Source organism: Amblyomma mixtum, chromosome 1 (assembly GCF_055824585.1).
Source record: "Amblyomma mixtum isolate Tamu chromosome 1, ASM5582458v1, whole genome shotgun sequence".
Classification (NCBI taxonomy): domain Eukaryota; kingdom Metazoa; phylum Arthropoda; class Arachnida; order Ixodida; family Ixodidae; genus Amblyomma; species Amblyomma mixtum.
The window spans coordinates 212,177,245-212,202,562 of NC_143012.1; positions in this window are offsets into that span (position 1 = coordinate 212,177,245).

Consider the following 25,318-nt stretch of genomic DNA (forward strand, 5'->3'; position numbering starts at 1 on the left):
AGTCTTGCACGACCCGACGAGTGTCGACGATATCTGCGCAGAATTGTCGCGGTCGATCACCGATGCTGGAGACCACTCCCGATACGTGGGACTGTCTCAAGTGACAGTGGGGAGGTATTTTAGTTCGTGCGGGGAAAGCGAGGCGCGCGCGCAAAACGGCCGCACTTAACGAGGTTTGGCGCCGCATGCGCATTGTTAAGCAGGCAGGTCAGCTGACCTTCGCCATGAGGGAGTATCTAGAAAAGCTGCGGGTCCAATACCACCGCATTTTGGAGGAGACATCGCAAGCCGCCCATGTCGCAGCAGACCTGCGTCTCCCGTCCGAAGACTGCGCGGATTTCATGGTCGCGCGGAGCTTGCGACAGAGAAACGAGCGGCCCGCACGCATAGACTGCGTTCTCATGCCGGACGGCTCGTTATCGGAGCATTGCGCTGAAATCGAAAGAGTATTTCGCGAACATTTCTCGTCGCTCTTCGAGTCAAGGAATCTTTGCGTTGACGCCAGTTTCGACGCCACCGTTGCCGACTTTTGCGAGAGTCTTCCCCGCCCGATCGGTGACGTTGACTTGGAACTGTGTGCTCCAGCATCCAAGGAAAAGGTTCTCGCGACGCTCTAGCGTATGCACCACGCGACCGCTCCAGGGCCTCACGTCGTAGTCGAGGGGTTTTACCTCACTTTCTTTCATGTCTTAGGAGATGTTCTGACGCGCCTCGTCAACAAATTCCTCGTCGAGGGCCAAAAACCCTCGTCGTTCGGCCAAGGCCGGATCATGCTCGTTCCAAAGCAGGGGGGATCGCCCTCGAGTCCCGCGGCATGGCGACCAATTACCCCCCTGAACACGGACTGCAAGTTGGTCGCCTCCCTCCTAGTTGGTCGCTTGCGTCCTTTCTTAGAGGGCCTGGTGAGCCCCTTTCAATTCTGTTCCGTCCCTGGTCGGTCGATTTTCGCGTCGCTGACTCTCATGCGGGACGTGTTCGCGCATGCGAAAGAGAAGAGAGTTAGCGGTGTATTCCTTTCCCTCGATCAGGCGAAAGCGTTCGACAGGGTCGAGCATCCGTACCTGTTCACGGTGTTGCGATCCTTCGGGCTCCCGTCCAGGTTCGTCGACCGCATCAGCCTCATGTACAGTGGCCTCACGGCGGAGCTTCAAGTGAAAGGCTCAGTCTCCCCGCCCTTACCGGTCACACGAGGCGTGTGCCAGGGATGTCGTCTCTCTCCGGCGTTGTTCGTGCTGTTGTTGGACCCTCTCCTGGGGCGCGTCGCTTCTAGCCAGCGCATTCGAGGTTTTCAGATGACAGGGCAGGAAAATGTCGTTGTCTCGGCTTATGCCGACGACATCTCCATCTTTGTCCGCGACGTCCTGAGTGTGCGTAAGTTCCTGGCCACGTTAGAGGAGTACGCTTCTCTGTCGTGAGCCCAGTTGAATCCCGAAAAGAGCCACGCTCTTCGGTTTTGGTCTTTCGACGACCCCCTTCCGGTTCCCATCCCGGTCGTAGACGCCGTTCGAGTGTTGGGAGTTCTCTCTCACCAGGGCGGCGTTTCTTCTCGTGCATGGCACGAGGTTGTCTCCAGGACCGCGGGCGCGCTTTCTCACGCCGCCCAGTTCATCAAAACGCGCGAGTCCAGGGTGGCCGCCATAGAGCCGCGCGTTCGGTTTCGCCTTTTATGTGGCGCGTTGGTGTCACGCCGCGACGCACAGCGGGCAGCCTGGCTTCACTCGCGGGCAGTTTTCTTTGGGATGGCTGAACTGCCGTAGTCGCGCGTCACTTGTGCCAACTGGCGCCTGCCCGTGGTGGTCTCGGGCTGCCCTGCGTCGCTACCATGGCGCGTGTGCTTGCGCGAAACTGGTAGCCAGCCTAGTTAGTAATGACGCGCACCTGGGGCGCTCGCTACTCCTTTACTGGCTGGGTACAGCCAGACGAGCGTTCGCCCCACGACGCCGCACCGGACACCAAGCCGCGACACCCGCGCCCTATTACAGGGCCGCAGCCGGGCTCAATATGTCTCTTGAGTCCAACCTACCAGACGTGGACCTCTCTGAGGTTCCCCCGAGTCGCGTGTGCGAGATGATCGCGTGCACCCGGTTGGGCCCCGATGACCAACGCCGCGTAGCAGCGAACAAATGGTCCTCGTGGGCAACGTGCCGCTTGCCGGCCGAAGTGCGCGATTTTGAGTGCCGGCGGCGCTGGGACATCCTGCCGACCCGCGAGCGCCTCTTGTCGTGGCGCGTAGTGCCAGACGATCGGTGCCCGAACTGTGGTGTGAGGGAAACAGCGCAGCGTATCTTTTTTGAGTGTTCCGTTGCCCGCGTCATGTGGCGTTTAGTGTCTCGGATGTTTTAAGGCGGAAGCCTTTAATGCCTCATCATTGTAAGCAGGAGTTGTCGACAAGAATGTCACGCTTTTCAATTGGTCGAAATGGTCGTGACGTCACAGTGCGCGAATTTCAAACCGGACAAATTGTAACCATGCAATCACAATGACATACTTCAGCACTTAAGATTACCCGTCGGGTCTACCCTTCACCGGCTAAGACACTGGACAAAGGGGAGGAGCTACACCTGCGAAAGCTACAGACCAACGCTTATAACAACCCACAAACACTAGACGCGATAAACCCCGAGTCATTTGACTCGCAATGCAAATTCTGCGGGGAGAAGGCGGACCTGTATCATATGGTATGTGCCTGCCAACGAAATCAGGCGGATACTGTGAATAACTAGCCAACGCAGGAGGGGTGGGAGGCAGCTCTGGCCAGCTCGAACGAAACGAGTCGAAAAGAAGTCATCGAAAGAGCCCGGACAGCAGCGTACACCAATGGGGTTCCGGACTGAGAGCTCCACCCGCAGCTACAATCTCGTAAACAATTTCATTAAAATGTTTTCACCACCACCAGGCTTCCGCTCGTGCGGGGCTGCTCCCACTGCACGTGTGTCCGGTGCGGCGTGCACTATTACTTTCTGTCTGGTTTGTCCTGGCATTCCCAAAATGTATGTGGAGCTTGGGGCTTCCTCCGCCCCAAGGACAGTAAATTCGGTATTGGGTGAGTCTGATCTTGTGCAAAATGTGAAGACTTGGATATGTGCTTGTATTCCCCTCCAGTCAAGGGCATCCGAGGAGGACAGTTGCTTGAGTTGCGTGGCGAAATGACTTCTTTCTAGCCTAAGGTGTTCTAGCTTGTGGCTATACGGTCCGAGAAGAGGGGTGGGGTAGAGATGGGGATGTGAGTTGTGGATGTGCGGTTTGTAAGAGCTCGGACTAGATAATCCGCTACCTCTTTTCCTGCTAGGTCTTCGTGACTGGGCGTCGATGTTATTCTGTGTGAGTGTGAGAGTGTACTTAGTAGTGTGCTCGCACTTCCATGAGGTTTTCCAGCGATGTAGTCCCGGAAAGCTTTTTGGAATACGTGTCAATACGTTTGACGACTTCCCCTGTTGGTCTTGAGTCTTTATGCGGATGGCTATCGCCAGTGATTCCGCTTCCGCAGGGTCCTTAATGTAGAATGAAGTCCTGAAGATTTGTCCCTTCTGGCTGTGGGCCGCAGGAGTCGCCAACCTGCCTGGTGCTATCCCCCTAGACTTGAATTTGGTGATACTCTGAACGGTGCGGGGCCAATAGAACGGTATCGAAGTCATGCGGTATGCGCTATATGCCGATGGTATCACGACCCGTGCCACAGAGCTAAACTTGGGGCGCCTAGAGGAATGCCTGCAAAGAGCCGTTTTCGTACTGGATAGCTACACAGCACTGTGGTCTGCAGTGTGCATCCAACAAACCCGACTTTGCTCACCTTAATGTATTCCCTAAGGACCCTACCAAAATGCGTCTCTCCTTGACAAGTGGCCCCGTATATGAGACTGAACAGTTTAGAATACTCGAACACTTCATTCATTAGCAAAGAATCGACGCAGCATTGGACAACCTGCTAAAAATTGGAGAGAAGATGGGCCGCATGGTCCGCCGCGTCTCCAGTAAAGGCCGATTCACACGACGGACCGTTCGCCCGCGGCCCGCGCAGTACGTGTGCATACGTCAGCACTTTGAGAGGCGCGCTGTCGGCCGCCATCCAACCATGCATCTAGCGCGCCTCTCAAAGTGCTGACGTATGCACACGTACTGCGCGGGCCGCGGACGAACGGTCCGTCGTGTGAATCGGCCTTAAGAGAGGGTGCTTCGGAGCAAGAATGCCTTGCGGCTGACTCATGCTTTCGTAATCAGCCGAATTCTAAATTCGGTCCCCTATTTTCTCTTGCGGAAGCACGACGGAGACAAATTTGAGGTAATAATCTGCAAAATAATAAAGAGTGCCCTTGGCCTTCCTGTCACAATTTATTTTTTTTTTCAAAACCAGTGGAAGGTTTAGACATCGTCGAATTTGAAGAAAGGAAAGACGCATAACTGGCTCCCTAGGTAAGTGGACACACAACCGCGCTTTGAGGTAAGTGGAGGTAATGTCCACCTGGAAAAAAATTACCGACGATTACGTTACTTCCTAATGCGAAATTTGAGCGCAGCAAATAAGCTGTTTCACCTTTTCGATAGATTGAGGCAAAGAAATCGAGCAACACATGTATGCGCTATCACAGAATTTTTTTTTTATTTTTCACACGTATTCCTTTAACAAAGACTCCACTAACAGTTCTTGACAGTCATGAAGGAAGCTTTGTGGTCGGAGAAATAGAGTGATATATGTTCGAATTGGTACACCAATGCTTGATTCTCAAAGACGAGATCTATACAAGTGCCTCGCGAGGTTGTCAGAGCCGTGGGACGCGTTACGAGCGAGAGGAACGGGATGTTCTCCCGCATAAGTGTTAGGAAATTGCTGTTTGTCTTTATGTCAACATTAAAGACCCCCACTACTAACATCGGTGTGGATCGATGGACGGTTAATGCGAGTTGCAGGAAGTGCACGACGTCTTTCGTGAGTGCGGTAGGGGCGAAGTAGGCAGCTACTACCAGCAAGCCGTTGAGCAACTTTGCGGCGCACAGTTCGCCAACTTCATGTGACGTGCCAAACATTTCGACTGGTATTGCAGAGAGACCTGTGCGCAAGTAGATAGCGACTCCCGCCGCTCTGTGGTGGTCTCTGCGAGCACCACAGCAGTATAGGAAATCTATGATTTCGAGAGGCTCTTCGGGATCCATCCAGGTTTCAGCAAAGCAAAGTACAGAGGAATGGCGCAGAATGTGATCGTGGTGTACGTCCTTGGCATGTGCGGCAAGGGAGCGTACGTTAAGAATGTGGTTGTGAATGATGAATCAAGTGCTGCCAGCGAATGACGCGTCCATTGGCTGTCTGCGTGTGTTACTAGTTGATGTGTGGTTAACATGTGGTTAACTGCGGCGCTGCTCATGGTGGGACGGGTGCATATTCCTCGGGAGCGGCCTGATGAGAAGCTCTCGGTGAAGGGATCGTGGGATGGCGAGAAGGGTTGGGTCGTTGGCCGGTATTTTGATTCCCAGGGAGTCCAGGATATACCGACCCGTGGAAGTTTTTGTGAGCCTGATGTATTGGGCCTGTCGGTGGGCCTCCACCAGTTCCCCGATCGTGTTGTGGAGGCCCAGACCTAGTAATCTGTCTGTGGGTGTGTTGAGGGGAAGATGAAGTGCTACCTTGAATGCCTTGCGAATCAAAGCATCCAAAGCGTTTATGTCATGTTTGGATAGTTGTAAGTATGGGGTAGTGTACAGTACACGGCTGAGGACAAAGGCATGAATGAGGCGACATAGGTCGCGCTCCTTCATGCCTCTGTGATGTCCCGAAACCCTGCGGATGAGGTGCGATATCGCGCCTGCAACCTGCTTGAGTTTCTTGAGGGTAGTGGTGTTTTTGCCATCGTTCTGGATGTGCAAGCCCAATACACGGAGGGTGCCAACCTCAGGTACCGGGTAACCATTCAATTCAATGGCAATGGGGGAGCGGGGACAGCGGTGGTTCTTAAGCCGGATGAGGAAGAGTTCGGACTTCTCTGGGGAGCAAGACAGTCCGATGGTCCATGCGTAATTTTGGGTGAGGGTGGCTGCTTCCTGTAAGGTGTTCTCTATGTCGCCGTCACTGCCGTGGGTGGTCCACAGGGTGATATCGTCGGCATAAAGAGTGTTCTTGAGGTGGGGAATAGTTGCCAATTTCCGGGCGAGGGTTATGAGGGTTATGTTAAAGAGAAAGGGGGAAAGGACGGACCCTTTAGGGGTGCCGATACTCTGAAGTGTGTAGGAGGTGGAAGACAGAGGCCCGAAGTGTATCTCAGCCGTGCGGTCAGTCAGGAATGCTTGAATGTAGGCATACGTGCGCACACCCACATTCAATGGGGATAGAGCAGTCATGATCGCCTGATGTTCAATGCGATCAAAAGCTTTGGAGAGATCCAAAGCTAAGACTGCCTTGGTGTGACCTGGAAGAAGCGGGTCAAAAAGGTCGTGTGTGAGTTGCAGCATGGCATCCTGTGCGGATAGATGAGGGCGGAATCCCACCATGCTATGCGGGTAGAGATTGTTGTCCGCCATGTGACTTGTGAGTCTCGCTAACACAACATGCTCGAGGAGCTTCCCGAGGCATGAGGTTAGCGAAATCGGGCGAAGGTTTTGAATGGTGAGTGGTTTGTTGGGTTTTGGTATAAATATTACCTTCGCGTGGCGCCAGGACTGCGGGAGGTTACCCTCCCTCCAGCACTGGTTGAAGTATTTCGTAATGTGGGTGATCGATTGGTCATCCAGATTACGGAGCATGGAGTTTGTGATTTGGTCTGCACCAGGTGCGGAGTTGGCGCGGAAAGTCAGGAGGGCCGCTCTGACTTCCGTCTCCGTGATGTCGGTGTCGAGTGTTGGATTTGCTTGTCCTGTGTAGAGCGGTAGAGGTATGGGGCCGCCTGGAGATGTGTACATGGTTTGAAGTGTGTCTAGAAGGGTGTCAGGATCGTCAATGTGTTCATGTGTGAGGCGTGTCACGTGGTGCTGTGCTGCTGATTTGGTGCGTGTGGGGTCAATGAGGTGTCGGAGGAGTTGCCATGCACGTTTGCTGGACAGGTTTCCGGCGATGCCGTCACATATCTGTCCCCAGTTGGATCGACAGAGCTCCTCAGAGTGCTGTTGGATTTGTGTCTGCAGCGCGGCCAGCCGCTTTTTAAGCGTTCTGTTGTGTTTGTTGCCTTTCCAGCGTTCCAGGATGCTGTGATAAGCCTCCCAGAGGTGGGCTAGGCGTGTGTCAAGGGTCGGTGTTTCGGTTGTAGTTTCAATGTGTCGTGTGTTGTGGTGAACGTCATGCTTGAGTGGTTGCACCCATGCATCGATGTCTGCGATGGGAGTGTCTGGGAGGGCGGTGCGTGCAGCGCGAAAGGTATCCCAGTTAATGAGTTCGTGTGTCATATTTGCGTGACGGGGTGGTTTGTATGGGACAGTGGTTTGTATAATGTAATGATCACTGCCCAGTGTATGTTGTGTTCTGTTCCAGGTAACGCCGCGGATACAGCGGCTCAGCGTCAGGTCCGGACTGGTGTCCATGCTGACACTGTTGCCGATCCGCGTAGGCGTCTGAAACGTGTTGTGCACAGTAAGTTGGAGGTTCTGCAGGAGCAGCCAGAGCCTGCGACCTCGATGTGTCGTGGTTGTGTATCCCCAGTCAGTATGCTGACTGTTGAAGTCCCCACCGATGAGTAGGGGATGTTTTCCTGCTAGATGGTGTAGCTTTCGCAGAAGTGATTCTAGCGGGGCCATCGGCAGGGACGGGGGGTGGTATATGTTTGCTATAAATATAGAAGGAAGTGAATGTGTGTGATGTATAATTTCCGTAAATAGGTTTTTCAGTAAATAGGTTTTTAAGGAAAGGAAATGGCGCTGTATCTGTCTCACATATCTCGGTGGACGCCTGAACCGCGCAGTAACGGAAGGGAGCAAGGTGGGAGTGAAAGAAAAAAATCTCTGCCTCTCCCGTGACCGGGAGTAGAGTAAGCATGAAATGTTTACGGGCATAACACATTGATAGTCATGGCGTTGTCGGCAGGGGCGAGCAGTCTTCTTCTGTGGCGTAGCACTCGCAAAGCGATCGCTTTCCCCAAGACGCTTCCTACCTCTCCTTTCATCAGGCTCCATTGCTCGGCTTAAGCAGCTGTGACGGTGGCAGCATTAAAACGCAGGACGACGCAAAAGCGCACGCGGACACCAGACGCAGGCCTGACAAGAATGTATATGCAGCGCGTTCGAAACTGTCTAAAGTGCGTAGAGGCGAAAGCGTTTTCTGCACCACTTTGCTGGTTGGGTTTGGTTTATGTGGTTTAACGTCCCAAAGCGACTAAGGCTATGAGAGACGCCGTAGTGGAGGGCTCCGGAAATTTCGGCCACCTGGGGTTCTTTAACGTGCACTGACATCGCACAGTACACGGGCCTCTAGAATTTTTCCTCCAAAGAAATTCTAGCCGCCGCGGCCGGGATCGAACCCGCATCTTTTGGGTCAGCAGCCGAGCACCATAACCGCTGAGCCACCGCTGCGGCGTATGTGACACTGGTGACGTCACCACTGGATTACGTCAAAGATAATTGTTGACGAAGTAATGACAAGTTACCTATTAGTGACTAATTACTGATTATTGACTAAATACTAATTAACTGCTAATTAATTATGCTTAAGCTTCACCTTTAGGAGTGGAACGCGACAGCGGGTTGTAGCAATACCTCCTAGAAATACTTTCTAGGAGGTATTGGTTGTAGCGCCGCCAGGCAGTCCACGGGACGCCACCACCTTTGAACGCAACGCTTTTTGAGGAAAGGAAATTACGCAGTAATTCTCTGTCATCTCGGTGGACACCCGAACCGCACCGTACCGGAAGGGAGAACTGTTCGGCGCGATGCCTTGCCATTTGGACGCGACGCTTTTTGAGGAAAGGAAATTGCGCACCAATTCTCTGTCATCTCGGTGGACACCCGAACCGCACCGTAAAGGAAGAGAGGAATTGACGCCACGACCCGTTCGGCGCGATGCCTTGCTCTTTGAATGCAAGGCATTTTGAGGACCGGAAATGGCGCAGTAATTCTGTGTCATCTCGGTGGACACCCGAACCGCACCGTAAAGGAAGGGACGAACGCCACCACCCGTTCGGCGAGATGCTTTGTCCTTTGAACGCAAGAATTTTGAAGCCAAAAGCTTCACTAGGCTAGTCAAAACCGAGGCTCGCGAGGGCCCCGTCGTCAGAGAAAGCCACAGGTGCGCATGCGCGAACTGCGTGACGTCACGGTGGACACCCGAAACGCGCCGTAAGGGAAGGAAAATGAAAAGAAAATTGGTTTTAAGGAAAGGAAACGACGCCTGTCTCTCTCATAACTTTGTGGATACCTTGAACCGCGCCGTAAGGGCTTAAGGAAAATGAAATGAAATGAAAATTGGTTTTAAGGAAAGGATATGCCTGTCTCTCATATCTTGGTGTACACTCGAAAGGAGTGACGTCACGCGCTGCACAAACAAAAAATAAAGAAAATACAAACAGTGCGTAAGGAACCTCTCATATCTCGGTGGACACCCGAACCGCGCCGTAAGGAAAGCAAAATGAAAAGAGAATTGGTTTTAAGGAAAGGAAACGTCTCCTGCTTCTCTCCTATCTCGGTGGATACCCGAGCCGCGCCGTAAGGGCCTTAAGGAAAATGAAATGAAATGAAAATTGCTTTTAAGGAAAGCAAATGCCTGTCTTTCATATCTTGGTGTACACCCGAGAGGAATGCACTCCACAGTACATGTCTCTAAAGGAACCTTCTAAGACAGCACCGTATTACTACACGCGCGGCTCCCCCTCCGCCTTGCCGCAGCTTTTCGCTTCGAGATATCCAGGCTTAACCTTAGCTAAGCCACAGCCAATTTTTTGGAGGAAAGGAAATGGAGCAGTAATTATCTGTCATCTCGGTGGACACCCGAACCGCACCGTACAGGAAGGGAGGAACGCCACCACCTGTTCGGCGCGAAGCTACCGGCGCTTGTATGCCGGTCCTTTAGGAGGGCTTAGAGAGTCACGTTATATCTCGTACAGTGCCCGGATCTTCTCGTTTCAGCTGCCGGATGTGTGGAATTCAGTGCCCGGATGAGTGGAATTCAGTGCCCGGATGTTGGCTCTCGGTCTCGGCGTGACGTCACCACACTGCCGACAACGGCAGCTAAAAGCATTTCATGCTTAAATAGAGAGAAAAAGGTGTCGGAGTGGTGGTCTCCAGCATAATTTCCACCACCCGGGGATCATTAGCGCGCATATTCCTGTCTATGAATCTCTTCCGCATTGCAGTGTATCGCTTGCACTACGGCTTCAGAATCTCTCAGCTTGAGAACTAATTTCACTCGCCGAATGTCGTCAAAAGACAAAAAAAAATATCGGTCACATTTACTTTATCGGGTATATTAATAGCAAAGATGAAGCTGCAGTAAAGGCGAAATTTCTGACCCAGGTAGCGATCACGTTGTGTGCGATGTGCGCCTCGAAGTGGGCCTGTCGTTTTCCGATGAGCTCAACCACGCCCCGACTGGAGAGGCAGCGTGCGCGTCGTCGATGTATTTAGATTATCTGGGGAGCGCCGTGAGCTTTCGCTGCTAGGCTGTTGGAGCACGCGAAAGATTTAGGAAGGCTTTGAACAGTTTCCCCTTTTCTCTCTTTTAACATTTAACGGGAAGGCTGCGCCACAGTGGACATCACAGCGAAGTTGCACTTTACGGCGCGCAACGCTTCTAACGGCAACGCAAAAGGGCGGTCAGCTCGCCTTCTTGCAGCTCCTCTAGCGTCTCGTTATTACGTAATAAAGAGGCAAAATTTCGATACGAGGCAGTTTAATGCCCGCGCTTATCTGTGCCACGCACAAGGGAGTCGATGGTAGCCGCGGTCCTGTTAAGTGGAGCGGTGTTCGTTAGGAGGCAAGGTAGACTGACAACGGAAAAGAGAAACTGACCGGCAACTTCTTATCTCATCCGCCCAGCAGGCGTTGCGTCGCCCCGTGCTTGCCTTGTCTTGGAATCTACTGTTACATTTATTCAACATCGGTTATCTCGCTGTCTTGTTAAAAACCTAGCCCAAGCTACCTTCCTATTTCTTGATTTCGGCGAAGCTGTCATCTGCGCTTATTTGTTCCGTGACGAACTCTTCTCTCTCTTCTTCTGTGTTAATCTGACGTCTATCATTTTCTTTCGCATAGTTGTCAGCGTTGTCCTCAAAGTTGAACCCTTTTAGTTAGCTTCCATTTCTCGCCTCGTTGGGGAGCACTTGTCGTTTATAATAATGGAGTAATTACTCAGTGGCGTCCACCCGAGCGCAGCCATACGGCTAAAAAGGAAAACTCTACAGCTTTCAATGAGTAATTACTCCCTTATTACAAGCCTATTCCCCCTTGGGGGATTCCCCTAAAACATTTGACAAACTTGTCGTTTAGTTTAGGCTTGAGATATACTGGAAAGTTACCATTAATTTTCTAAGGGCTCTGTCAAATCTCCTCCACCTAAATGTCACTCTACTATAGTTATATCACTCTCGTGATCCGGATCAGCGGTCACTGCCTTTCCTGCGCGAATTCACGCCCTTATATCTTACAAATCTTTTTTTACCTACCATAAACTGCTGTTTTCTTCCCGAGGCGATTAAACATGAGTTTTCGGGAGATAGTTTTAAGCTCACCGTTCAGCATTTCATGTCATGGTAATCTATCATGCTATGCAGTTAATACTTTGAGTAACTTACCAACGCCCGCTCATCAGTTAAGTGCAGGTGAGAAAGGTGTAATCGATTAACTCTTATTTCCAGCTCTTCCCAATCCATATTTGCTAACATCTGCAAACACGCGGCCCATAATACCAAGAGGTCGTGTCTCCCAACCTAACACCTCACATTATTAGGATTTCATTTATTATTGCGAAAGAAATACTACTCCCAAGAACGACCTTTCGCGTAGCGGCGGCCACTTGGCACATTTGACCTTTAGAATGACACCTGACGTCATACCATGCCGAGTGACGTCACAGCGTGGCGTCATACCAGCAGCGCGAGACGGGCTACCAACTCGGCTCGTCGGGTAACGGCAGCCGCTCGGCACGGCGCGCCGCGCTCCTCCCGCTAGAGGCGCTAGTGACGTTATGGCGTGACGTCATACCAGGAGCGAGAGACGGGCTACCAACTCGGCTCGTCAGGTAACGGCGGCCGCTTGGCACGGCACGTCACGCTCTTCCCACTAGAGGCCCTGCATATGCAGCATAAAACTCCTGCTTTCGCAACCTACCAGGCCTAAACAAAGCTAAGCCCCACCCATTTCTTTTTCTATGGAGGACTATGTCATCCGTGCAGCCGCTCTGTCAAGCGTTTCATTAAAGCCGGCCACTAATTTTTAAAAATAGATCTTTTAGGTAAAGAGAAGCTTTTTGCGGCATTGGACATGCGACATGCGTCATGGAGTGATTTGGTTTGATTAGCATCGCTCTGCGCTCCCTGCAGGCGCGCTGTTTTCGAATGGCACGAGAAATAGCCAAATTAGGCCAAATGGACAACGTTGGCTCTAAGGACGGTGTGCTCCTTGATCCAGCCAAACTTCGTGCCGTCGCTGATTTCCCCAAGCTGTCAACTCCGAAGGAACTTCGAAGCTTTCTCGGCCTGTGTTCTTACTTCCTGCGTTTCGTCCGCAATTTTGCCTCCATCATCATGCCACTTACGACCCTTCTTCGGGGCGCCAACGACCTGTCCGATTGGTCACCTGACTGCGACGACGCGTTCATCACCTTGCGCCAGCTACATAGAGCGCCTCTCATTTTACGACCCCACTGCTCCCACCAAAATTCACACCGATGCCAGTGGCGTTGGCCTCGGTGCGGCCCTTAAGCAACGTAAACCCGGATTTGAAGAGTATGTTGGTGCTTACTCGAGCCGTGCCCTGACAAAACCGGAATCCAAAAACTCTATCACCGAGGAAGAATGCTTGGCCATTGTTTGGGCAGTCGGAAAGTTTCGCCCTCACGTTTACGGCCGCCCTTCCGACATCGTCACGGACCATCATTCCCTTTGTTGCCTGGCCCCCTTGAAAGACCTTAAAGGCTGGCAAGCTCGTTTAGGCCTACGCCTACAAGAATATGATATCCGTGTCCTGCTCTCTCGCTCCGGCGCGCCATTGGCCCTGCTGTTGGGTTGCGGCTAAGTACCAGGTGGTGCTGAGTTATTCCTCGAATTTCTGCTTGATTTCTTGTGTTCTCTTCCTATTTTCCAGGGTGACTGAACGCGGGAACGTGGGCGGATGTCCACAAACTCTCCAGGCCAGGGGAACTCCCCCTGGTCAGCTTGTCTCTCCCCAGATAAGCTGCCTCTTGATTGTTTCTTCCGGGGCGGAGTATGCAGCATTCCGGTTGCCTTTGTCGCCGCGGATGAGGGCTCTATCAAGCTGAATAACCCTGAGGCTGTTCAGGCTGCTCTTAAATCGACCACCCCTCATTACATGAGGATCACTGACGTCCGGCAGTTCGGCCGTGGAGGGATCGTTTGCAGATCGCCAGACCAGGCATGCGTAGCCGACCTACTCAAGTGTTCGTCGTTTGCCAATCACCCGGTGAGCGCGTTCATACCTCCTCATCTGGCGTGTTCGAAAGAGCTAGTCCGTGGCGTAGACCCACGGCTAAGCGCGTCTGAGACATTAGAAAAGCTCACTTCGGCTGGCGTGATCGCCATTCACCGATGCAGTCGTGTGTTGGATGGAACAAAGATACCGACGGAGACTGTTATTGCTACATTTGCGGGGCTGTCCTGTCCATCTGAAGTTAAGGTGTGGCCTTTGGTTTTCCGTGTGGATCAATTTACATCTCGGTCCCTTCAGTGCCGTAATTGCTGGAGGTTTGGCCATAGCGCCAAGGCCTGTAAATCGAGTTTTCGTTGCTGTGGGTGTGGAGAGAGCCACGACCCCGCTGGGTGTTCTTCTCAACACGAGAAATGCTGTTTGTGTGGCGGTCGACTCTCAGCAAGCCATTCCGAATGCCCAGCGCAGGCTGAGGAAATTCAAGTACTAGAGTTGATTGACAAGCGCAGGTGCTCAAGACGTGAGGCAGTTGCAGTCATCAAAGATAGGACATCTGGCTATGCAAGTGTGGCAGCGCGGCATGCAACCACTGTGGATTCCTCCTTGTCGCAAGCGATTGCGGCGGCGGTAGAGAAAGCAATGGCAAGTGCCATGGATCGCATAGTTGAAAATCTGTCCGCGTGCATTTCGCAGGTCATGGCAGCCCAAATGTCCACTTCACTGCAAGCTTCTATTGCCCCTCTTTGTGACACAATCACTTCTCCATTGGTTGCACCTCCCCAACCTTCTGTGCCCGTGGCTTCCAATCCACTCAGTCAGACTCAATCACAGCCTTCGTCTATACCTACAACTATTATTCACATCACAGTGAGACAGAAATCTCATCTGAAGAGTGCGTTGATATGGAGACTGAGATGCGTGCTAAAAAGCGCAGTGCTCTCCGTTAGGTGGTGCTGGACCGTCTTGCTCTCAGTCGAAGACAAAAAAAGAATCACCCTAGATCTACACCCAAAGGCAGCATTTTGGATCAGGCGGTCTCCGCTGCGGCCCTTTCGGCGACATAGGGTCGTTGAAGGTGTTGCAGTGGAACTGCCGGTCTATTCTATCTGCTTCAACTGATTTAGTTTGTTTAATCAGTAAATTAAGTCCAGATTTAATTGCTCTTCAGGAAACGTGGCTCACTAGAGATTCTAGGTACAATTTACAAAATTATCGTTCTTTCAGGCTTGACCGGCCCTCAAGAGGTTGTGGGTTGCTATTCGTATCCACAAAATTTTGCCACAGGGCAACTGTGTCATTTCAATATATGGAGAGGCAGTGCGAAATTCAGGCACTTGATCTCAATATTCCTGGATATCAGCCACTCACTCTGGCTGATGTATATTTTCCAACAGGTGTGCAGGACGTTCGGCCTCTTGACTCGTTTCTATCTAGTTGCAGGAAACAGGTTTTAATTGTTGGTGACTTCAACTCGTATCATGTTTCGTGGGGGTTTCGAACAGATCGCTGCGGTACGCTCTTATGGGACTGGGCTTTTGTAAATAACCTCATCTCTTTAAATTCGGGTCTCCACACATTTGTCCGTGGTCAGTCTCGCTCAGCGTTAGACTTGTCATTTTCTTCCCCCGGAATAACTGTGTCCTCTTGGGCGCCAGTTGACTGTGCCTCCAATAGTGATCACCTTCCGATCAGTTTCCAAGTTATGTGCCAGTTGACCTCTCCTAACAGCATACGGCGCACATTCATAAATTACGGCAGTTTTAAAAATGCCCTCAAAGCAGACCTTCAGGAATTATCTCATTCCAACAGCGGAGGTAATGCCATCCGCATTTGTTCAATTTTGGATGGAGCGCGTAAAAAATCGGAGTTCTTGGTTCAGGCACATAAGGGAACATCGCCGTGCCTTTGGTGGAACGCCGAGTGCACTCGAGATTATAGCCGCCGAAAGGCTGCTGGAAGAAGCTTCTCCACAATCAGTGTCTTAAAAACTGGATCGATTATAAGTTCGTTGCAGCTACGTTTAAGCGCACCGTATCTCGTGCAAAGGAGTTGCACGATACTGAACGCTACGAATTCCTTTCAAAATCTGGTAATAGGAGCGCTTTATTCAATTACCTAAAATCCAGGAAACTAATCTCGTCCACCATGAACGCTGTCTCCCTAGTTCAGTCACCGGCTGAACTTGCACAGTCCCTGGAAGAGATAAGCAGAGGCCTTGAGCGCCGGTTTACGGCTCTTCTTCCTTCTCCTCAGAGATTTCTTGCCACATTAGACGATTTCGAGGAGGTCACCCTCACTGAGCTCTCGGACACTGTATCCCGCCTTCCACCCACGTCCCGTGGCCCTGATGGTGTGACTTCTTCTATGATTAAAATTTTGTTCGAGGAATCTCCCACCGACTTACTGGCACTTATAAATTACTCTCTTAAGGGGCCATGGATTCCAAATGAGTGGCGTCTAGCAAAGATTATCCCGCTGGTTAAAAAGCAGGAAGATGGTTATGTGTTAGACAATATAAGGCTAATTTCGTTAACTTCGAATCTCGTTAAGTTAATTGAGAGGGTGTTGCATAGTAGAATAATGTCCGTTATTTCAGAGACTGGGTTGTTGAACCCTTGCCAGATTGGTTTCAGACCAGGATGCTCTATATGGTGTGCCCATACCGATCTGGAGAGCCGCATACAGTTAGCTCGTCGCCGAAACCAGTACGCAGCGCTTGCTACTTTAGATGTATCTAAAACCTATGACAGCGTTGAGCACAGGACGCTCTTGCAAAGACTACAGGCAGTAGGACTTCCGAGATACTTTGTGGCTTGGGTTGATGAATTCCTTGCTGACAGGGAATTTTACTGCTTCCAGAACGGTGTTTCATCAAGCAAATTTCGACAAGCGAGAGGAGTGCCCCAAGGGGCGGTCCTCTCCCCTGTACTTTTCAACATCTTACTCAGCAGAATTCCCTGCAGTCCTCAGGTGTCCACCTATGTGTATGCTGATGACATCGCCTTTTTTGCTTCAGAGAACGACATTTCCTCTTTGTACTAGTCTTTACAGTCCTACCTGAATGTCCTAGACGAATGGTTAGGAGACATTAATCTGTCCCTTAATGTCAATAAACGTGCTTTATTGGTTTTTCCGCTCTCTCGTCCAGTTAATATATCTATTGTTTACGGGAACCATGTAATTCCTAAAGTGTAAAGTGTCAAATACCTCGGAGTAATTTATGATCCTTCTCTTTCCTGGGGGGCCCATATCGAGCAGATCACTGCGAAAGGAGTCCGAGCAGTCGGTATGCTGCGCAGGCTGAGCAGTGTTCGTTCTGGCATGAGAAGGCGCTCACTTCTTATGATTTATAGAATGTACGTCCGTCCAGTCTTAGAGTTCGGCTGTGTTTTATTCTCTGGTGCGCCAGTGTATAAACTTCGCCCCTTGATTCTCTTGGAGCGGGAGGCGTTGCGCCTTTGTTTGGGCCTTCCAAAATTTGTGGCGAATTCCGTTTTGTACCTGGAAGCGCGTATTCCATCATTGGCTTCTAGATTTCGGCTCTTAACGGTGAAAACGTTCGTAAGAATGTACGATTCTTCGCTTCATGCCTCCAATTTGATCTTCCTTCGTCAACTTCGGCCATTTTTCAACGAAACCTGGTCTCGTTTCTGTACCCCTCAGATATGTTTTGTGCAATCCCTCCTTGACCCCTTAAACGTCCGCATTTCGGGCATGGGTCCGGTATGCGCCAACTCTTCATCTATTCAGATTGTCTTCGATGACATCTTTCCAAAATATGCAAAGTTAATGCCTTTTCATTTGCTCAGCGGTTTATTGCAGGATTACCTGCTGTGCTTTAAATCTCATGTGCTCATAGCGACAGACGCCTCACAGTGTGAAGAAAAGGCCGGTGTTGGCATTTTCTCCATCTCCCTTGACTGGTCATTCTCTTACACCCCTATTTATTTACACTCCTATTTATTTCGCCGAATTTCTAGCAGTAGTCTTAGCGTTGCGCATATTAAACAGCTCCTTGTCTTCTGTCATAATTATGACGGATTCATTATCGTTGTGTTTCTCTCTCACCGCGCCTGCAACATCTCAGGCACTTCGGTTACTCAAATGCTTGGTTCCACCCCACGTGTGTTCATTACGGTTGGTCTGGGTGCCTGGGCACAGAGGAATCTATTTGAATGAGGTTGACGATACCCTGGCGAAGGCATTTCTTCAAGGCCCAGTCGTATCTGTGCTTCCACCCAGCGCATATATTACGGCGGCCAGGTTTCGCAGGTATCTCCTCTTGAAAGAATTCGCAGCATCAGCTCTGACCTCCTCTCCCGAATTCCGGCATCTCCTTTACCCGTGGTGCAGTAAAGGATGGCGATCACGCAAGCTTGAAGTTTCCTTCACGCGTCTACGTTGTCGCGTGCCTCACTTAAACTTCTACCTCTATAGATCTGGTCTGGCGGTCTCCCCATTGTGCCCGTTCTGCGGACAACCCGAAACGATAGATCATTTCTTGTTGACCTGCCGCCGTTTCTCCTCTTTACGGAGCAGCCTGCTGGAGCTTCCGTTACGACAGATAGGTCTAAGTCTGTCAGCTGGGGTTGCTCTGTCTCTTGGGGCTTCCTCCCTTGGGCACAGCAACTGGAATGTGCTCTCCGCCATGAAAAACTTCCTTACAGACACTAAATGGCTGCCGTCTTAAGCTCTGCTCTTTCTCATGATCAATATTTCTCTGGCACGAAAGCTTTCTGAAATATGGAATATTTAGCCCCGTTCTCTATTTCAGCCACCGATCTCACAGCATTTGTTTAGCCTATTTCAATTACACATCTGAGTTTCTTTCATTTATTTTCTAATTGCTATTATTATCATAATTATTTTATTTTTCCCCATCATTATTTTCTTGTTTAACATTTTGTGCACCTATCAGTTGCCGCCTGTGTCTTGGCCAATCCCCCGCAGTGGGTACGCGCCATTATCTAGAGGACAACAACAACAACAATAACAACCCTGGGCAGCGAGCAACAGGACATCTGGATGTCTTCTCTTGTACGTTTTCTCTCCTATACATCAGTAGCATCTGTGCCTTTTGCCCTGCTCCGCCGGGCTGCTCATTTTGCCATTCTTGATGGTTTCCTGTACGGCCATCACTACGTCTCTACCGGCTGAAAATGGTTGCTTGTCATCAATGCATATTTGTGGTCGACATTCTGTGCCCTATTTCACAATGATTCGCCGTCTGCTCAAGCGGGTGCCTTTAATACATGCACACGACCTTGTCTCCCCTATTATTATCACGGCATGTTCCCTTACGTCTGCAAGTATAGCCCCCGTCAAAAGTATACGGCCCAATGAATTTGCTTCTAGGCTGTTAAGCGCGACACATCTATCAGCCCAAAGCTGTACAGGATTCAGGACCCGAAGCCATTCCTCTTCCGAGAGATTACGATCGCTAAGGATGCATAACGAGGCACGCTGCAGGCCTCGTAAACAAACCCCTTGGACTGTATACTTTTGACGGGGGCTGTATGTCCGCAAGTACTTGCGCAAGTCCAAATTCGCAAGCGTGGTCCTCAGCACTCAGCCGCCCTGATGTAGCCTCTCCCTTGCCCTTCCCAGCCTTTTGACCACGTTGGGATTGATCTCTACGGACCGCTTCCTTACACTGTTGTCGGCAGTCACTGGGTTACTGTTGCCGCCGACCGCGTGATCCGTTACACGCGGATCCCTGCAGCTACGGCACCACACGTTGCATCTTTCATCTTGCATCACTTAAGTCTTCGCCATGGAGCACATCGGGACTTGCTGAACGACAGCGGGTGCATCTCTCTGTCCGAGGTCAAGTAATCTTTTCTAAAACAATGTAAAATCACTTAAAGGATTTAAAAGAAGGGCTTGCACGTGCAGTACACTCTTCGAAAGAACACTATTTTAATACTGTGCTTCCAAATTTCATTGTAGAGAACCAAAAAAGTTTTGGAATTATTAAAGCGAAAAAAAGAAACCAGTCTCGCAAATTTTGGTTGATGGTTCTGTAGTTACCAATCACGGGGATATTGCGCACCACTTCAATGACTACTTTCACAGTGTGTTTTCAAATTCCGGTGCTTGTACATCCAGTGACGCAGTGTTTGACCTCTGTGATGTAAATTTTATTTCATACCCTGGCGTAGTTTCAATGCTACTGAATTTAAAAACTAAATCATCAAGTGGTCCCGACAGCCTTCCTAACGTGTTCCTGAAGCGATATGCTGAATCTGTTGCAAAGTTTCTAGTTAATATATTTCGTATTTCATTACTTCATGGACGCCTACCGAGTGACTGGAAGATAGTCAGGGTTGTGCCAATACACGAGAAAGGTGACCGTGCATTATTGCAAAATTACCGTCCAATATCGCTTACGTCATCATGTTGTAAACTAATAGAACATATTATTGCCAACCAGATTAATGAATTTTTAGATGCGCACGCAGTCCTCTCTAATTTCCAGCACGGGTTTAGAAAAGGATACTCAACAATTACACAACTAGTGACAGTTATACATTCACTCGCTTCCTGTCTTGATAAGAACGGCCAGATTGATGCAATATTTCTTGACTTCAGCAAAGCTTTCGATAGACTTCCCCATGACAAACTGATATTAAAACTCAGACGCATTGGCCTCCCGGAAATTTTGATCATATGGATATCAAATTATTTAACCAATCGCTACCACTTTGTCGCAGTTAATGAGCAACAATCAAGTTGCCTTCCAGTCGGCTCTGGCGTGCCCAAGGAAGTGTGCTGGGGCCATTATTATTTCTATTGTATATTAATGACATTACCACTGAACTTTATCCGAATGTGCAAATCAGGTTGTTTGCGGATGATTGTGTGCTCTTTCATAAAATAACTTCAATTGACGACCAAATCCACCTTAACTCCTCACTTGCTAAGATTTTTGAATGGTGTGAAACGTGGGACATGAAACTTAACACTGATAAGACCGTCTTTCTTCGCTTCTCTCGCAGAAAAGCTCCGCTTTCTTTTAACTACAGGCTAGGTTCGTCGCCTTTACTGGAAGAGACTGAATATAAGTATTTGGGTGTGACACTTACTAACACTTTATCATGGAATTTACATATAGATAACATCTGCGCTTTCGCACTCCGCAAACTACACTTCTTAAGAGAAAAGCTTAAAACTTCTCCCCCTAGCGTAAAGTCACTTGCTTACAATTCACTAATTAGACCTAAACTCGAATACGCATGCGTTGTCTGGGACCCGTTTACTAAACACAATATCACCCGTCTAGAAAAGGTACAGAGAAAAGCTGTAAGGTGTATTTACTCTAAATTTTCCCCGTATGGCTCACCCTCTGAAATAATGCAGGTTAATGGTATTCAATGTCTTGCACAACGAAGAAAAAATTTACGTTTGGAATTTGTTTACTTGCTTTGGAAACAAGAATTAGCTATTAACCCTGCCCCATATCTGTCGCTTTCAACGTCGAGGTATACACGCCTCAATCATCATAATTCTCTGACGCCGTATTTTGCGCTAACATGTTTATTCAAGTTTTCATTTTTTCCTCGCACAGTAACGGACTGTAATGATTCTGTATTGCCTTTCGCCACACTTTGATGTTTACTAACTTCGTTATTATTGTTTTGTTTGCCATTTTACCCACCCTGCTTGGACCTGTATAAGGTTTGCAGTATTGAATAAAGAAAGAAAGAAAGAAAGAAAGAAAGAAAGAAAGAAAGAAAGAAAGAAGATCACCCACCATACCGCAGCGACCTCCCATCCATAGACTAACGGTTCGATGGAACGGTTTAACCGCACCTTAGCGATATGCTGTTCATGTACGTACGTGTCTTGCGACCATTCCAACTGGGAGAGCATCCCGCCCTTTGTCACCTACGCCAACAACAACGCCACGCAGACCACCACTGGCTTCTCACCGTTTTTTCTTCGCTACGGTCGAGAACCTTCCTCTGCGCTAGATACTGCATTCCCTTACCGGCCTGCCTAGTCTGAGTGCACCACCATTCTAGAAGCTTTCAAGCTTCTGAAATGGTGAAAGCTTCCAATGCCACCAGCTCACTCGGTCGATAACGTCAGGCGAGCAGCGATGTCAAAAGTTCCACTTCGACACCACCCACACTGCTGACAGTTTTCTACCCGACTGTCTCGTCTCACTTTGGGTGCCATCTACCCCACCCCGCCTCTCTTCCAAACATCTCCTCAAATATCGCGGACCCGACCACGTCGTAGAGCGCATTTTCCTGGCAAACCACATTGTCGACCCAGTGACACCTGCGACAGATCTCTGCAGACGTAACCGCGAGACTGTTCACGTGTCGCGCCTGAAGACGTACTATGACCCGTGTGTTTTATCGCCCTGACTAGCCAGGTTGACTGCGCCTTCAGGCGGGGCTGAGTGTAAAGAGAAAGATGAGCAACGGCGGCAGCCGCACCGCCAGGCCATGATGCGAGATCGTTGCTTTAATTACCTGAGCTTGGACCGCCATTCTGGCTACGTCGCCTTAGGCTGTTTTTCCTGTAAATACCGTTACATTTCTAATATTCGGATGGAAAGAATCGCGAAAAAGAAATGGGCGACTAATTGTCTTTTATATAGGTGAACTAAGCCCAATCCTCCTGCGCAAACAGGCCTGAACAGATTATCACGCCGCATCGAAAGTGGATACCCAAATAAAAGCCGCAAATATTCGAGGAAAATGATGGATTTAATGTCTAGCGCAGCGCACGACCTACAGTACAAATATTTTTTGTTGCCAGAAAGGTGCTGCAGACCTGAACAAGAAAAAAAAACTCAAAGGGGATGTGGGACAGAGCTCTGAGCGTAACGCTCAACCACCGCAGCACACTCCTTCAAGTAATGTGTACTTGAATTAAATGCTTGCAGTGGAACGCAAATATATCTGGGGGACACACACCCATTCTATTCTGGCATAACAGAATGGCATCGAGCCCCAAGAACCGAGCCACAGGCCAGAAATTTTAGAGAGGTGCATCTGAGCGGTAGAGAAGATGACGAATTGATCTATTGTAGATACCAATGCTTTGCTTTTCGATGCAGAAAAAAGCAAGGTCGTCAGCACATGCAAACACTCTGACTTCGTTGTCCAAAACAAAGCTATGGATATTACTGTTACATAAAACACCCAAACAAAGTGACTCGAGATAATGGGGAAAAGAAGCGGAGGCATCGGACGGCCTTGCATCACAGAAGAGCGGATGGACACGGGGTCGGACAACTGGCCATTAGCAATTAAGCGAGTCGAACAATTGCTGTAGCAAAATTGTGAACCTTTATGTACAGTAGCCCCAACATTTGCTCACTTTAGAACAGAAACAGAAAGAATGGCGAACTCTGTCAAACGGCTTGGCAAATCGATCTGAAGAAAGCAAGCTGATCATGAGAGCAGGAGAAGGTTTGTATAATTGTACGCGCAATGCGTACTTCTCTCTGAAATGAGCGACATCTCAAACCGTACGTCTGGTAAGGTCCAATGAGAACCGAAATTGGGAATTGTAGGCGATGCAATAAAATTCTAGCAAAAATTTCGTAATCCACATTTTGCAACGTCATGGGCCTATAGCCGTCCGCTGATTGCAGTTTTTTTTCACCAACATTTTTTTTAATCAAGACTCTATGGCTTCTTGTCAAAGAATGTGGAATGGCCTCTAGATAAAAACCGACTCTCGCGCTGGGCATTGCACAATGCCACCTTCATCAACTTCCATCTGCGGCGCGCACAGATGAAATCAGCTTAACCTCGATCAGAGTTTAAATTGAGTCTAATGTCGCCAGACGTACCGACGATCCATCAAAGCAAAACCATGAGCCAATCAAGCTAAACACATGCATTCGCATTTGACTCGGTTTAACTACTTTAATACCCTAACATTAATACCCTACACCTCTCTATCTGAGGAACATACAGTGTAATAAAAGCTTTATGCATTGCCTGCAATTAGGTACTGAGAGGTACTTGAAATCCACATCTGCACTTAATAATGCTGCCAGGACGACACGCAGTTGATGATAATGGTCATCATCAGGATCGTCATCAATTAAAATAAACTGATAAAATATTTGGCTAATTCTGCTAAGGTTAATATTTACACAGCAAACGTACAGGCGGACACATTTATAGACTTTCTAGAATTTCGAGAGTACCTCGCATTCGAGGAGAATCTTTTCACAGCAAGCGTTTTTCTTAATATTCGCCTCCAAGTTTTCGTTGATTTCGCGTTATTGCGCATGCAAGGCCGTGGAATTCGGCGCAGAAGTCCTCCCTAGATTGACGCATCTGCTGCGCCGGGCATTTCTTCCGTTCAGATTTCCGAAAATAAAAGGGAAACAGCTATTAAACTCACCGGTCTCTTTGCAAAGTTGTCAGACGAACGCCTCTTCATACCGGAAGAAGTTTCGCTCCGATCGTTAGCGTTTTAAATAAATTACTAGGATTCAGTTGAAAATTCAGAAGCGAATATCTTCGAGCATTAGCGTACTAAGGGAATTCTACCAAACGGAATAGTGAAGGAATATGACTGTTTGAAATACAAAATGAAAGTTTAATGCAGAGACTACATTGTTCTATAATCGATATCAGATAATTAGGTGCCTGACAGTGACAATTACAAACTCAGTTGGAGCTCTCCTGGTCACATGACTTGTGCGCATAGGTGGATTTCACGTGCCCAGCAGATCTTAATTAGAAGAATATCCTAAAGCTTATTTCTCATCACCCTTTGTGGTAGCTGGCTGTTAGCTCTTGTGTTGAGCGCGTGTTCTTAAGTTCTGTATACATATTTTTCCCTCACCACGATACCAGGGCTGCAAATTCACCTAACACACACATAGAAACACGAACCCACAGCACATAGAGGCATGTACTACTTGCAGAAAGAAACTGAAAGGCACCGCTGCTAATTAGAACTTTTGGCATGGATAGCTAATCACACTGAATGAAGGGCTATAGACGGTTTAATTGCACACCTATATCTGAAAAACGTTTTCCCTCTCGGATGGCGGAATAGGTCACTTTTTTACGACCACCTAGAAATGTTTTATTTTCCTTCTGTTGAAGCTTATTTCCAGCTTTCGAATAAAAATTTAGATCACAAAACTACGCGACACAATTCAGCTCCGAAAAGCAGAGTTGTTTACTGGCACGGTTGGGTGCGACAGGATTTCTGTCCCCTGTTTAAAACAAAGTTCTCCATGATATATGAAGCAACTGCCACCGCAGGCCACTGACTCGTCGAAGCTGATCACACAAAATGCACCGATATATTACCTCGCTCGATGGCACGCCTGCTGCGTAGATCACTCGCACAAAGAGAGCGTCACCTCTAAACTTGATTTATTCTCTGATATTTTCGTTCTTCAAACTAAGGATATGAGAGGAGAACGCTAAAAGTGCATTGAACAAAATTTTCACAAAGCTGATGTACGAGGTCATTGATGTCGCTCACGTCGTCAATATCGAAAGCTGGCAGAAAAAAAGAAAGAACAGGAATACCCCGAGAACTACGAAAGGCTTTGAAAAGTTCTATCATCTAGTCCTCTGCAATTTTTCTTCTAACTTGGCGTCTTCAGTGTGTCGACATACGACGAGGTCTGGTACTACGGTCCCGAGTTCTAGTTGATTACACCCACGTGTGCAGCAGGAGTACTAAGCGGCTGTAGAAAAAAAAATAGAAAAAAGCGCACAACCTTCAGACCGGTATTCACGGGGATATTATAGGGCAATATGCAGATAGGAGCGGGAGAACACAGAGAACGGTGAAAGCAGTGAAGGAGCACGCG